General features: G+C 38.8%; 1 non-coding gene across 1 annotated transcript; it reads right to left on the bottom strand.

Annotated features, from left to right (window-relative positions):
• Positions 1 to 13,808: 13,808 nt before the first annotated feature.
• On the bottom strand, positions 13,809 to 13,915 carry LOC138886591 (small nucleolar RNA R71). Its single transcript, XR_011405641.1, has one exon. It is a non-coding gene; the product is annotated as a small nucleolar RNA R71 (small nucleolar RNA).
• Positions 13,916 to 13,997: the final 82 nt, after the last annotated feature.

Here is a 13,997-nt window from a genome sequence, read left to right as displayed (position 1 = left end):
CAAACTATCCTGTTTGAGCTTCTTCCTTTGGTTAGAAGAGAGCTCACACAGGATAATACCAGTTACAAGGAAATTAGCAACGTCCGCAAACCATGGCATACCATTCACCGACACCGAAAAGAGTTGTTCGTTGGAAAATGAATCATTGATCTCTAGGCCATCACGAGGCCTCCCCTCCTCCCCCAAGTGGTACAAGTGGTCTACCACTTGGTTTTCACAACCTTTCCGGTACACAATCTCTAAATCAAACTCTTGAAGTAACAAGACCCAACGCATCAGTCTAGATTTGGAATCCTTCTTCGTCATCAAGTACTGGAGTGCAACATGATTGGTATGGACTATGACCTTGGCACTCATAAGATATAGCTGAAATTTTTCCATTGCGAACACAATGGCCAAAAGTTCTTTCTCGGTCACCATGTAGTTCACTTGAGCATCATTCATTGTCTTGCTCTCATAGTACACCATATGAAATATTTCGTTCATTATTTGACCCAAAACTGCCCCAATCACAACATCGCTCGCATCACACATGAGCTCAAAGGGCAAGCTCCAATTAGGTGCGGTAATGATAGGAGTGGTGGTCAACTTATGCTTGAGAAGTTCAAAGGCTTGCATACATTTTTCATCAAACACGAACTTGGAATCTTTTTCTAATAACTTGCATAAGAGATTCACTACCTTCAACAAGTCTTCGATAAATCTCTGGTAGAACCCCACATGCCCAAGAAAACTTCTAACTCCCTTGACAGAGGTAGGAGGAGGGAGCCTTGAAATCACATTAATTTTTGCTTTATCTACCTCAATACCATGCTTTGAAATTTTATGCCCAAGAACTATGCCCTCTTCCACCATAAAGTGGCATTTCTCCCAATTGAGAACAAGATTGGTTTCTTCACAATGGGCCAAAACTCTATCAAGATTTTTCAAACACTCATCAAATGAATCACCCATAAAACTGAAGTCATCCATGAACATCTCTAGAATATCTTCCACCATATCGGCAAAAATGGCCATCATACACCGCTGAAATGTAGCCGGTGCATTACACAACCCAAAAGGCATCCAAGAAAAGGCAAAGGTGCCATATGGACAAGTGAATATGGTCTTCTCCTGATCTTCCAAAGAAATCAAGATTTGGTTGTATCCAGAATACTCATCCAAGAAACAGTAGAAGGCACGCCCAGCAAGTCAGTCTAACATCTGATCAAGAAAAGGCAATGGAAAATGATCCTTGTGGGTCACTTTATTCAGCTTGCGGTAGTCCATGCATACCCTCCAACTGGTGACAGTTCTGGTAGGAATCAACTCATTTTGTGAATTTGCAACCACGTTCATGCCACCCTTCTTTGGTACACATTGTACTGGCAAAATTCAAGAGCTATCAGAGATGGTTACACAACTCCGGCATCCAACCACTTGATCACCTCCTTTTTCACAACTTCTTGCATTGCTTCGTTCAACCTTCTTTGATGTTCCAAGGAGGGTTTTGCATCATCTTCCAGAATAATCTTTTGCATACAGAATGCGGGGCTTATCCTCTGAATATCAGCTAAAGTCCATCCAATTGCCTTTTTCTGCTTTTGAAGCATCACCAATGTGGCAGCAACCTGCATGTTAGTAAGACAAGAAGAAATAATAACTGGCAAAGTAGAACTAGGGCCTAAGAACTCATACTTGAGGTGTGGAGGCAACAGTTTCAATTCCAATATCGGAGGCTCCTCAATTGAAGGTTTTGTTGGTGGAGTCTTCCTATTCTCGAGGTCCAAAGATAGTTTCCTGAGCTCATAAGAGTAAGAGCCCATCCCATGTAAAGCATTCACACACTCCACTCGGCCCTCATTATCATTGACATAAAGATTCAACAATACAGCCTCCAAAGGGTCCTCCACATTGATCATTGCACTGGTATCATCAACTATCACTGCCGTGACAAGGTCCACAAAAGAGTACACCTCAAAACTGTTGGGCTACTTCATTGACTTGCACACATGAAAGACCACTTTTTCATCACCCACCCGGAAGGTGAATTCCCCTGCTTCCACATCAACTAAGGCCTTCCCAGTAGCAAGGAAAGGTCTCCCCAAAATATTAGGAACTTCATAATCCACCTCATAATCCAAGATCACAAAGTTAGCTGGCAAGATAAATTTATCCACCCGGACAAGCACATCATCAATAATACCAAATAGTTTCTTCATCGTTCTATCCGCCATTTGCAATCTCATGGAAGTCAAGATGAAATTCCTTTGTTAGTTGAAAATGTGATTGATGAGAATGTGAATGATGAAGTGAGGATCGACATTCAAGATACCGAGGTGGAAACTCAAAATGATGTGAACCCATCTAGGGAACACGTAATAGACATGCCGGAGCCGATTGTGCCTAAAGCTAAGGCTCCTTTGCCAAGGCTACCTCCACCTTATCCTCAAAGCCTCGCGAAGCAGAAAAATGAAAATAAGTTTAAAAAGTTCATTGACATGATAAAGAGCTTATTCATTAATGTGCCTTTGGTGGAGGCTCTTGAACAAATACTGGGCTATGCTAAATTCATGAAGGACTTGGTTACAAAGAAACAGTCCATGGATTGTGAAACTATAAAGATGATTCACCAAGTTAGTGCAATAGTGCATTTAATGGCCCCGAAGCTTGAAGATCCCGATGCTTTCACCAGTCCTTGCACCATTGGGAGTGTAGACTTTGCTAAGGCTTTATGTGATTTGGGGGCTAGTATCAACTTGATGCCCTACTCAGTTTTTAAGACTTTGGGTATTGGGCAACCGAGGCGATGATCCAATAGACTTTCTACCAGGGCATTATTACAATAAATCAATACATAGTGAACCAACTTGCTGGGGGCAACTTCATGAAGTTATCTTATGATGAGGCTTGTGACATTCTTGACGAGATGACTGACACTTCTTCTATTTGGAAAAGTAGAGCCAATGTGCCCCAGGGTGACCCTACGATTACTCATTTGCACAAGGAGTTACATGATCATGGGCAGGCTATAGCTGAACTGACAACTACTATGAACCAACTAGCAAAGGCATAGTTGCAACAAGTTCAAAATTCTCACCAAGTGAATGCTATGGAGGGTGTCAACATACTTGTCAACAAAAGAAGACAAAGAGGTCAACAAAACCAAGGGAATCCGGAGCAATTTGACAATGATTGTGGTGGATTTCAAGATGATGGTTTTGATGGTCAGGTGCAGTACGTGAATAATTATCAAGGCCAAAGGGGAAATTCTTCCAACCTACAACAATGGAGGCCCCAAGGCAATTGAGGCAATCAACAACAACAAGGCAATGGTAATTGGGGGAACGACAATCAAAACAACAATTGGGGTAATCTGAACAACAATCAAAACAATCAAGGAAATTGGAATGATAATAACAACAATTGGGGTGGTAACAACAATCAAGGTGGATGGAATAATGGCAACCAAGGAAATCGGGGCAAGGCTTTCAAAGTCCACCAATGTACCAACAACCAAACAATCCACCCCCATTTCCATCCCAAGGTCCTAGTTCTTTTAGCAATGATATGGGGAGAATTGAAAAGATGTTCAAACAAATGATGAAAAAGAGTGCGGATTCCGATGCTTAGTTGTCTTCCCACAATACTTCAATTAGGAATTTGGAGGTTCAGTTGGGCTAAATCTCATAGTCCTTGAACACTCGCCCTAAGGGTGCTCTACCAAGTGACACGGTAGTGAACCCGAAGGGTGGGAACAATCATGTTATGGCAGTAACTACAAGGAGTGGACGAGGCGGTGATGTGAATGCCTCCAAACAAAAGCAAATTTTGAGTGATGATGTTGATATCATTGTTATGGCATTCCTTCACTATTTTTCGATAGCGCTCCCAAATCTCATGCAAAGGTTCGGTTGGCTCCTGTTTGAAAGCCAAGATCTCATCTCTTAATGTAGCCATATGACTCGATGAGATAATTTTTGCAATGAACTTGTCCGCCAAATCATCCCAAGTAGTGATGGAATGGTTGGGAAGTCGCTCAAGCCAATCCAGTGCCTTCCCTCTAAGTGAGAATGGGAAGAGTCTCAACCGTACTGCATCTTCGGACACATTAGTTTGCTTGCTCCCCAACAGGTATCCACGAACTCCTTGAGATGTTTATAAGCATTTTGATTGGCAGCGCCCGTGAAATACCCACGCTGCTCCAACAATGTCAGCATCACATTGGTTATTTGAAAATTGCTTACCCAGATTCGGGGTGGGATAATAGCACTTGCATAGCCTTGGTTCGGAAACACTCTAGGAGCCACTCTTGGGGGTGGTGGAGGAGGGTCTGGAATATTGTCATTGCCATTAGCATTGGCCTGGCAGCCTCTACGTTGTCCTTGAGGTACAAGAGGCACCTCATCATCTCTGACATCATCTACCTCCTCCCCCGCAATCACATTTCCAAGAGGGTCATTAGCATTCGCTGTCATTTTGTACCTGAAGTTGTGACACAAACAAATTAGTAACAAAGAAGAAAAGAAGAACAATACACAAAACTAGATAGATAGATAGATAGCCAAAACCATTAGCTCCCCGGCAACGGCGCGGAAAAGTTGATCGAGGCCAACCCTGCACTACTATTGAGTAGCGAGAGAGATCGAAGCAGCTTTTACCTGATGAGGTCGGGATCGATTTCCACAAGGAGCTAGATATTGGAGTTGAGTGTCTATCTAAAGTGGAGTTGTGTATTTGTTCCAAATTACGTTTCTCAACATTTTGGGTTTTGATTTTACTTCTAATTGTATAATACTACGATGCTAAATTATTCTAAATAAAGCTAAGATTAGACTATTGAGAATTGATCAAATAGATAAAAGGCACTAGGGTAGTGACTTTCTCCTAGGTGGTTAATTAACAGATTCTTGAGTCTAAGGCTAGATTGTCATATTTGGGGAGTATGACATAACCATTGCACGATTCCACTCACTCTATACCTCTCGGTGGTTCAACTGATTTTTCCCTAATTGACTTTCTCAAGTCCAATTGGGTATGCAATTTTGTGCAAGCAATTGAGGTACAAGTCGAGTATTACTATCTCTAGGTTTAACCGTTTAATTGGGGCTATCAATCTCTTGAGTACGCCCCAATTCATTGTTGGACCAATTTCAGAGACTTAGGCTCTCTTTCTAAAGAAGAGTCAAAGTCAACTAAACAATAACTAGTGTTTGCAACCACTAATTCAACAATTAAACATAAAATTAGTCGAAATATCAAACACCCATAGTCATTCAAGCCCTAAAACACAAGACCCATCAATTACCCACACTAGGATTGAGCCACAACCCTAGCTTATGGGTCTAGCTACTCATAATTAGAGAAGAAAACAGAGCAATAGATGAAGAAAATCTCATAATAATTAATTGCTAAATTAAACTTGAAGATTCAATGTTGAAATTAAGCTAAACTTACTCAAAATAGGTAAATGAAATGAAGTCACGAGCGCACCTCTGAGTACAAAACTATCTGATGACCTAAAAATGGGAAAAGAAGCTATTTATACTAAGCTAAAAATTCTGGACAAAATTACCCCTGCGGGGTTAGTGCGGACCGCACAAAATCAAGTGCGGCCACACTAAGGCTCTAGGCTTGAATAATCAGCTCTCTAAACTTGGGCAATGCAGACCGCACAAAGTCAAGTGTGGCCACAATGGCTTCTATTGGGGTTCACACAAAATGGACCGCGGACCGCATTGGGCTTCAACCTTCAAACTGACAACTCTCTAAACATTGGCTCTGCGGACTGCACGAAATCGAGTGCGGCCACGGTGAACCCAATGCGGACCGCACAAAACCCTTTGCGGCCGCATTACCTTATGGCCTGAAAAGCAACCTCTCTGAACTTCACTTTTGCTGATCGCACAGAATAGTGTGCGGCTGTACTGGCTTGTTTTGACTGAGCTTGGTCTTGTTTTGGTACTTATGCAAGTTTCACTCCTTTTTGAGCTGGTTTTTGACACCTTGTCACCTTGTTGATCAAACCTGCAATCAAGTACAACTTGTTAGCCTTTGGGACTATTTCGTACACATTTATAATCAAAACTTAAGCAAGAAGGAGTGTAAAATGCACCATAATACCTAGTTATCACATAACTTCAAGGAAGGTAATGAAGTGGCACACCTGATGGCAAAGGAAACAATCAATCACCCCTCCTCTACCAAGTGTTTCTACCATACTCGTCCACCTTATTTTGTTGAACAAGAAGTGTTGAGGAACAAGCATGAAATATGTAATAGTGTTAAGAAAATCTCTACCAGTGTATGTACTTATTTAGCAAGTATGGGCAATAGTAATGCCCTAAAGACTATCTCCATGTTTTGTAATGTGTTTTAAGTAATATAAGTTCATGCCTTTTATGTTAAGAAAAAAGAAACCAATATATCTCCTTCATTATTAGGTCAAATGGAGTGATTCAAAAGTCTAACTTGACTAAAAGTTTACAAGGAATCCATTGGAGGCATAAAAAGTGAGTTTCGAGATTTTTTGGCATGAGAAATGAGGCAGAATATCTGGCAGAAAAAAATATGAAATAAGGGTTTGTTCATTTGGTCATATTTTGAGTTGGGGAGCTCGGATATGGGCGATTTTGGAGGCGACTTTTTCCATATGGATTGGGGTAAGTGTTCTCTACTCAGTTTTGGTTATATTTCATGAATCCATCTTCGTTTTTGGGATTTGATTGATGATTTCGAAGTGAAATTTGGGGGTTTTGCCTAAAGTTTCATAAAGTGAATTTTTAAGTTTTGAACATCAATTTGGAGTCGTATTTGAGTAAAATTAGTATGGTTGGACTCATAATTAAATGGATTGTCGCATTTTGGGATTTTTTTCGGGTTCTGAGGTGCGGATCCGGGTTGGACATTTTGGTCGATTTTGGGCTTTTGATTAAAGATTCGACCTTTTTCAATTGGGATTGGTTCCTTGAGCATTGTTTGATGTATTTGAGTTGTTTTTGGTTAGTTTCGAGTTGTTCAAAGGTCGGAAGGCACGAGATGGCATTTTAGACCATCGTTTGGCTTGCTCGTTATTGGAATTGGCTTGTTCGAGGTAAGTAACTCTTCTAAACATAGTGCTGAGGGTATGAAACCCCGAATTATGTGTTATGTGATTGGTGTTGAGGTGACACACATGCTAAGTGACGGGTGTATGGGCGTGCACCATGTGAATTGTGACTCTATTGTTTTCCATAACACTGTATAATGGCCCTATCTTGTTGATATCTGTGTTTTCACCATGTGATAAAGTAATTGAGCTTTTAATCATGCTAGATATCATGTTTAGGCTTTATGCTAATACTTTTGGGACCCATAGTGGTCATTTCTTGCTGCCATCCTACTAGTTTTCATTGATATTTCGTACTCAGTTATATTTATGCATATATATCATGTCTCAGTCTCAGTTATTTTTCATTAGTACATCATATCATTGTTTCAGGTTGGTCTTTATGACATTGTGATCCCATGGGTGAGACTGGAGAGATTGATGGCTGAGTAAGGCCGAGAGCCTGATTATGAGTGACAGTTATGGAATAGGGCTGCACGCCGCAGCATGTTATATTGATTTATGCCTGGATCTGGCTTGTGATAACGTTTGGGCTGAAGGAGATCCTCCGGAGTCTGTACACACCCCTAGTGAGCGCAGTTGATTATATTGAGGGATTGATCTTCCCTGGACATGGATATTGTTCGAAGCATTTATATACCTGGAGATGGATCTTCTCCATAGGGCCGGATTGGCCTTCCTCGGTACTGAGTGACTGATGGTTAGTGATGTATATATTTTGGGATGGATCTTCCCTGGGCCAAATGGTCCATATATAGTACCGAATGGTTGAACATGATAAGTAGAAAGCGTGAGACAGTGAGATTGAGTACTCTGAGAGTATGAGTACATGATTCTTCTCTAAGATATATGACATTGGCATGCACACATGACATACGGGCATAGAGATGCATTTTTCCTCATGATGTATGTTATCACGTCATTCATGACTTTTACACACATTGATATATGGCATAGAGAGGTATTTCACACTTGCTATCTGGAAAGAAAATGAAACATCTTATTTATTGTGAAAATGATTTTTAGAAAAATTGCAGTTTTCAAACTATCTCATATTTTACGACGATTTTGGTAAAGGATTTGAGTTTCACTGATATTCTTGAAAAGCGAAACTATTTTCAAAATAATGTGAAAAAGATGAGCATTTTATCTCTGAGTTACTTCCTCATTTATATGCTCTACGTTGTTATGAAGTGTTGTTGGCTATTGGTATTGGACCCGACCTATGTTCCAGCTCGTCACTACTTTCAACCTAAGGTTAGGTTTGTTACTTACCAGTACATGGGGTCGGTTGTACTGATACTATACTTCTGCATATTGCGTGCAGATGTTGTCTGTTGTTGTTGCTGTATTCGATGGTTGCTGGATTTGAAGATGTACCTGCATTCCTGTTGTCGCTGCCTCTTGTTCTTGGTAGCCGTAGATTTATAAAACTCTGTTTATGTACTTTTCAAACTGAAGATGTATTTACTTCATATCAACTTTGTAAATTTTATTTTTAGAAGCTCATAATTTATACTACCAGTCCTTGGGAAAGTGTATAAGATTTAGATAGTTCTCTGTTTTAAACTACCTTATTAAATATTATGGGAATTAGATAGTATAGTTGGCTTACCTAGCGGGTTGGATTAGGTGCCATCATGATTAGTGGATTTTTTATCGTGACAACTTCATATCAAAATAATCAATAATATAAAAAGTTATGAATTAAATAAATAATTAATAGTACTTCGTCCGAAATTAATCAATAAAATATTTCAAGATATCTCGAGACCTTAAACGAGTAAAGAGAACATACATTTAATTAATTATTCAATGTATATACATCATTATGGATCGCCTGACTGTTCATCCTGGACCAGTTTCTCGTGAGCTACTTATGCTTCAGGCGGGCCATAGGTTATCACATATATGGGATGAGTTGCTTAGCCCAAAACTTCCACCCGCGACACATTGATGATTTCTAGTAGTTTATTAGGGATCACTCACTACATCAATGCACAATCGCGTGCCTCACTCAGACTGACTTTTAATGAGTCGTCGAGGTCTGCCAGTTGAATTACGTACAAGTGTGTACATGCCTTTTTCAAATTGACAAGACAAGGCATGCATTTAATTTGTATTGCTTTTTTGAATTGCTGCATAACGCATATTGTACATGCTCCATGCTGAACTAGTAAAGAAATCATTATGGTACAAGTGCATACAGGATTTTTCAGATCGATAAGACAAGGCGTGCATTTAATCTATACTATTTTTCTGAGATGCTGCATAACGCATATTGTAGATGTGTCATGTTGAACTAGTAAAGGAATCATTATGGTACAGGTGCGTATAGGCCTTTTCAGATTGATAAGACAATGCATGCATTTAATTTGTACTATTTTTCTGAGCTGCTGCATAACACATATTGTAGATGCGTCATGTTGAACTAGTAAAAGAATCATTATGGTACAAGTGTGTATAGGACTTTTCAGGTTGACAACACAAGGCATGCATTTAATAACGCATATTGTACATGCTTCACATTGAACTACCTCCATTTTCGTCTTTGTTAAGTAGAACTCAATTTGTTTTTTCTAGTTATTCATTTAACGAAGCCTTTCTAAAACACCACTTACATTTAATAAATAGTTTAAGAAGAGGCAAAGGGGTTAAGGTAGTTCAAACGATCCACATGGCATGGGTCAAAACACAATCGATCCCTTTCTTGAAAAGAACATGCTAGGTTACTATACTGATTTGGTAGATGATAAATGGTATGGTATTTTACGTCACTAAGAAAATAAACCCATCAATACACATATAGATCTAAAAATTACAGGGCACATTATTGAGGGGGAGGCGTATTCTAAAAAGCATGCATATGCACCAATTTGGGGTGAAAACCTATAGTGGGTTCCCCTATACTCAAAAAGGTGCTATTATGAAGCATTATATCATTGGTGTAGACTAGCTGTACCACAAGCATTGTCTGCAATGTTCCTAACTTCAACACACATAGACGAACCAGAAGTTATTATGCATTTGATGAAGGAGATATTAGAGATGGAAAAGACACGAGACATTCATCATGCACGGAGTTATCTTAAATACCTCCAAGGGACTGAGGATAAGTATTGGGCTCTATTAGAGAATGAAAGATTGCATAAAGATCTTGATTATCCTATATTCCCAATAGTTATGGAGTGGGAGGGCCTACCAAATGTGATGACCTGATAGATCATCTTATATTTTAGAACCTAATTATGTACTTTGAAGCCTTAAACACCTCATCTTAGACCTCCTCAATTTTCATGCCAGTCTGGATGTTTTTTTGGAAAGATATTATGTTAAAAGAACTGAGAAAAATATGAAATTTTTGTCTTAAAATCAATTTGAGTTGACTTCGGTCAACGTTTTGAGAAAACTGACTCGGATTCGTATTTTAATGGTCCTAATGGGTCCGTATCGTGATTTGGGACTTGGCTACATGCTCGGAATTGAATTCTAAAGTCCCTATCCCGAGTTATTACACTTTGTTGAAATTTGACATTTTAAAGGCTTGATGGCTTTGAAATTTGACCAATGTTTGGCTTTATTAATATCGGGTCCATATTTTGGTTTCGAAACTCGGCATAGGTTCATTACTATATTTATGACTTGTCTATCAAATTTGGTGAGAAACGGAATTGGTTGACATGATTCGGACGTCTAGTTGTGAAATAGAAGTTCATGAGTTTTCTTGAAAATTTCCTTTGATTTGATGCTCAATTCATAGTTCTAGGTGTTAAATTGACTATCTGATTACTCGAGCAAGTTCGTATGATATTTTTGGACTTGTGTGCATATTTGGTTTAGAGCCCCGAGGGCTCAGGTGAGTTTCGGATAGGCTACGCTGTGGTTTAGACTTAAAACTCAGCTGGTGTTCTGCAATTTCTGGTACTGGTCTCTGATCTCGCAATTGTGAGATCAGTGTTCGCATTTGTGAACATCCCAAATTCTTCCAGGCTTGCATTTACAACTTCTTTGCATTTGCAAAGAGTTCCTAAGTCAGCAAGGGTTCGCATTTGTGTTCATGAGGTTGCAATTGCGGGGAGGCCAGAGTTCGCATTTGCGAACATTTCATCGCAAATGCTATGAAAGTAGAGGTGCGTGAATTTTTCAATTGCAAGGTGTTCTTCGCATTTGCGGGGATTCACAATGCGAACTCCTGGTCGCAAATGCGACATCTCCAACTGAACAAATAGGAGTTAGACTAGATTTTTGTTCATTCTTTAAATTTTCAAAACTACAAAACCCTAGAGGTAATTTTTCAAAGAACTCCTCTTCTCCAATTGATTGGTAAGTTATTCTAAACCTATTTTCTTTCAATCTTTCATTACATTTCATAAGTTTTTAACCTAAAATCTAGTGTTTTCATGGTGGAAATTAGGAGTTCTGGTAGAATTATGGATTTTTGTAAAATTGGGATTCAGACCTCAAATTGACGTCGGATTTCAAGATGAATTACATAACCGAGCTCGGAAGTGAATGGGTAATCGGGATTTGGTCCAAATTTCGGGTTTGGACCAAGCGGGCCCTGGAGTTCACTTTTGTTAACTTTTTCAATAATGACCTAAATTGAATCATTTTCAATCGTGGGTAGTTCCTAAGCCTTAATGTGAATCGTTTGGTTTGTAATTTGCAAGATTCTATTGGTTTGGAGCCTTGTTTGAAAGAGAAAAGTTGTAGTTGAGTTTTGAGTTGATCCTTGGAGTGAGGTAAGTGTCGTGGTAAACTTTGACTTGAGGGATTAAGATTTTTTTGTCTATTTGCTACATGTTTAGATGTTGGGTACAACGTATATGTGAGGTGACGAGTACTTATGCATGATATGCCATAGAATTTCGGCACTTTTGATACCAAATACTTAGATTTTTAGCTTGTCTTTTAATGAATTTTTAGTTAATTCTTATCAAGTTTGGTTGTTTTGTAGTGCATGAGACTTGAAGACCCAAAAACATGGAAAAGAAGTCAAAAAGTGACAAAAGGACAGAAATGCTGCAAGTATGCGACCGCAAAAGTCAAATGCGAACCGCATAATTACCACAAACTGAAGCAGAGTGTTGGCCAAATAAAGAGAAAAATATGCAGTCGCATAACACTTTTGCGAGCCGCATAATGACCGCACAATTCCAATTGAAGAAGCTTCTCAACACATGTGCGATGGGAAAATGCGGTCGCATAACAGATATCCGGACCGCAGAATTCATACACAGTGGAAGCCTGAGACTAGTGATTTACAACTATGCGACGAGAATAAAGGTTATGCGGACTGCATACATGGTCTGCGACCATTATGCGGTTGCAGAAGTTGTCTGTAGGGGTAATTTTTTCCGATTTTGACCATGAATTTTGGTCCACTATAAAAAGAATAACTAGGGTTTTTTTGGGTCATGAAGTCGAGGGCCGACATTGAGAGAATTGGATACTTCATTAATTTGGAAGCTCGTGAAGAGAGAATCTTGCACTTTTGTAAACTTTATAACTTTATTTATTGCTTTGCTTTTGTATTTTAATATGAGTAGCTAGTTTTAAATACTAAGGTTGTGGACCCTAAATGGGTATAACGTTAATGGGTATTTAACATTGAATATATATATATATATATATATATATATATATATATATATATATATATATATATATATATATATATATATATAATGGTTGGTTGATATTTATTCATTTCTTGTGCTTTATTTAAGGTTGGTGGTTGCAAATATTAACTTATTCCATTTTACTCTTTCTTTACTTGGAAAAGTGGGTTAGGATTTGGTGGAAATGAATATCAATAACTCAAGACTTTAAATCTTGAAAAAATCATAAAGAGAAAATACTACCCCAACCATTAGAAAATATTGGGTAGTCATTTAGAAACCATTTGCATATCAAAGGACCTTCCATTAGAAATATATCATATTAACACCGATAGCGTTACATTTCATTAATGGGGATACAACCTTTGTTTCCTTAATCAAATTAATCACATTCTTACAACAAAATTAGTTATATTGTTAAATCACAATTATATCATTCTACTGTTAAGCTAACAGAATAGACTTACGACTTAAGTCAAGTTTCACACTACTCAAGTAACCTTTTTACACCTATTCCCTACGAGATTTGACCCAAACCTTGTTGGGTTATTATATGTGACACCGACCACCTTACATGATTTAATTAAAGTGTAACTTGAGCGTATCAAATTTTGGCGCCGTTGCCGAGGAATACGGTTTTGAAATTACTAATTAGTGTGTGCTTTACATTACATCTTCTTCTATTCCATCACACTTTGCTTGTTTTGCTTGGTGTTGATAGGAAAACGTCGCCGAACATGAATAAGAGGAAAATCCTTTTGCGGACATAGATGAGTATATTGAGGATACAAATGCTATTGTACCGTCAAGAGTAGACGCCGCCACTTTGAAGGTGGAATACAGTTTAATCCTAATGCTCAAAGCAGAGGGGTTTTTCATAAATTTCACCGATGATGATCCGATACAACATCTCAGAACCTTCTTGGGTGTGTGTGCGATGCACAAGCCGAACAACATCTCAAATGATGCCTTAAGATTGAGGGTGTTCAAGTACTTACTGAATGGAGAGGCGAGGAAATGGATTCAAAATATACCACCAAATTCCATACAAACTTGTCCAAGCATTCCTAGCTAAATGGTTCCCGCAAAGCAAGAAATCTGAGCTCCGGGATAAAATTTCCTTTTTCAAGCAATTACCGGGAGAACATCTACATGAGGCATGGGATCGATTCAAGTTATATTTGGTGAGGTCGCCGAATCATGGTTTTCCGGATTCTATCTTGTTGGAGAAATTCTATATGGGTTTGTATGCTATGAACCAATCTATAGCCAAGAATGCAGTTGATGGA

The sequence above is a fragment of the Nicotiana sylvestris genome, chromosome 2, assembly GCF_000393655.2.
Source record: "Nicotiana sylvestris chromosome 2, ASM39365v2, whole genome shotgun sequence".
Taxonomy (NCBI): domain Eukaryota; kingdom Viridiplantae; phylum Streptophyta; class Magnoliopsida; order Solanales; family Solanaceae; genus Nicotiana; species Nicotiana sylvestris.
Note: the sequence above shows the minus strand (reverse complement) of the source record. Positions and strands in the feature narration are given on the sequence as shown.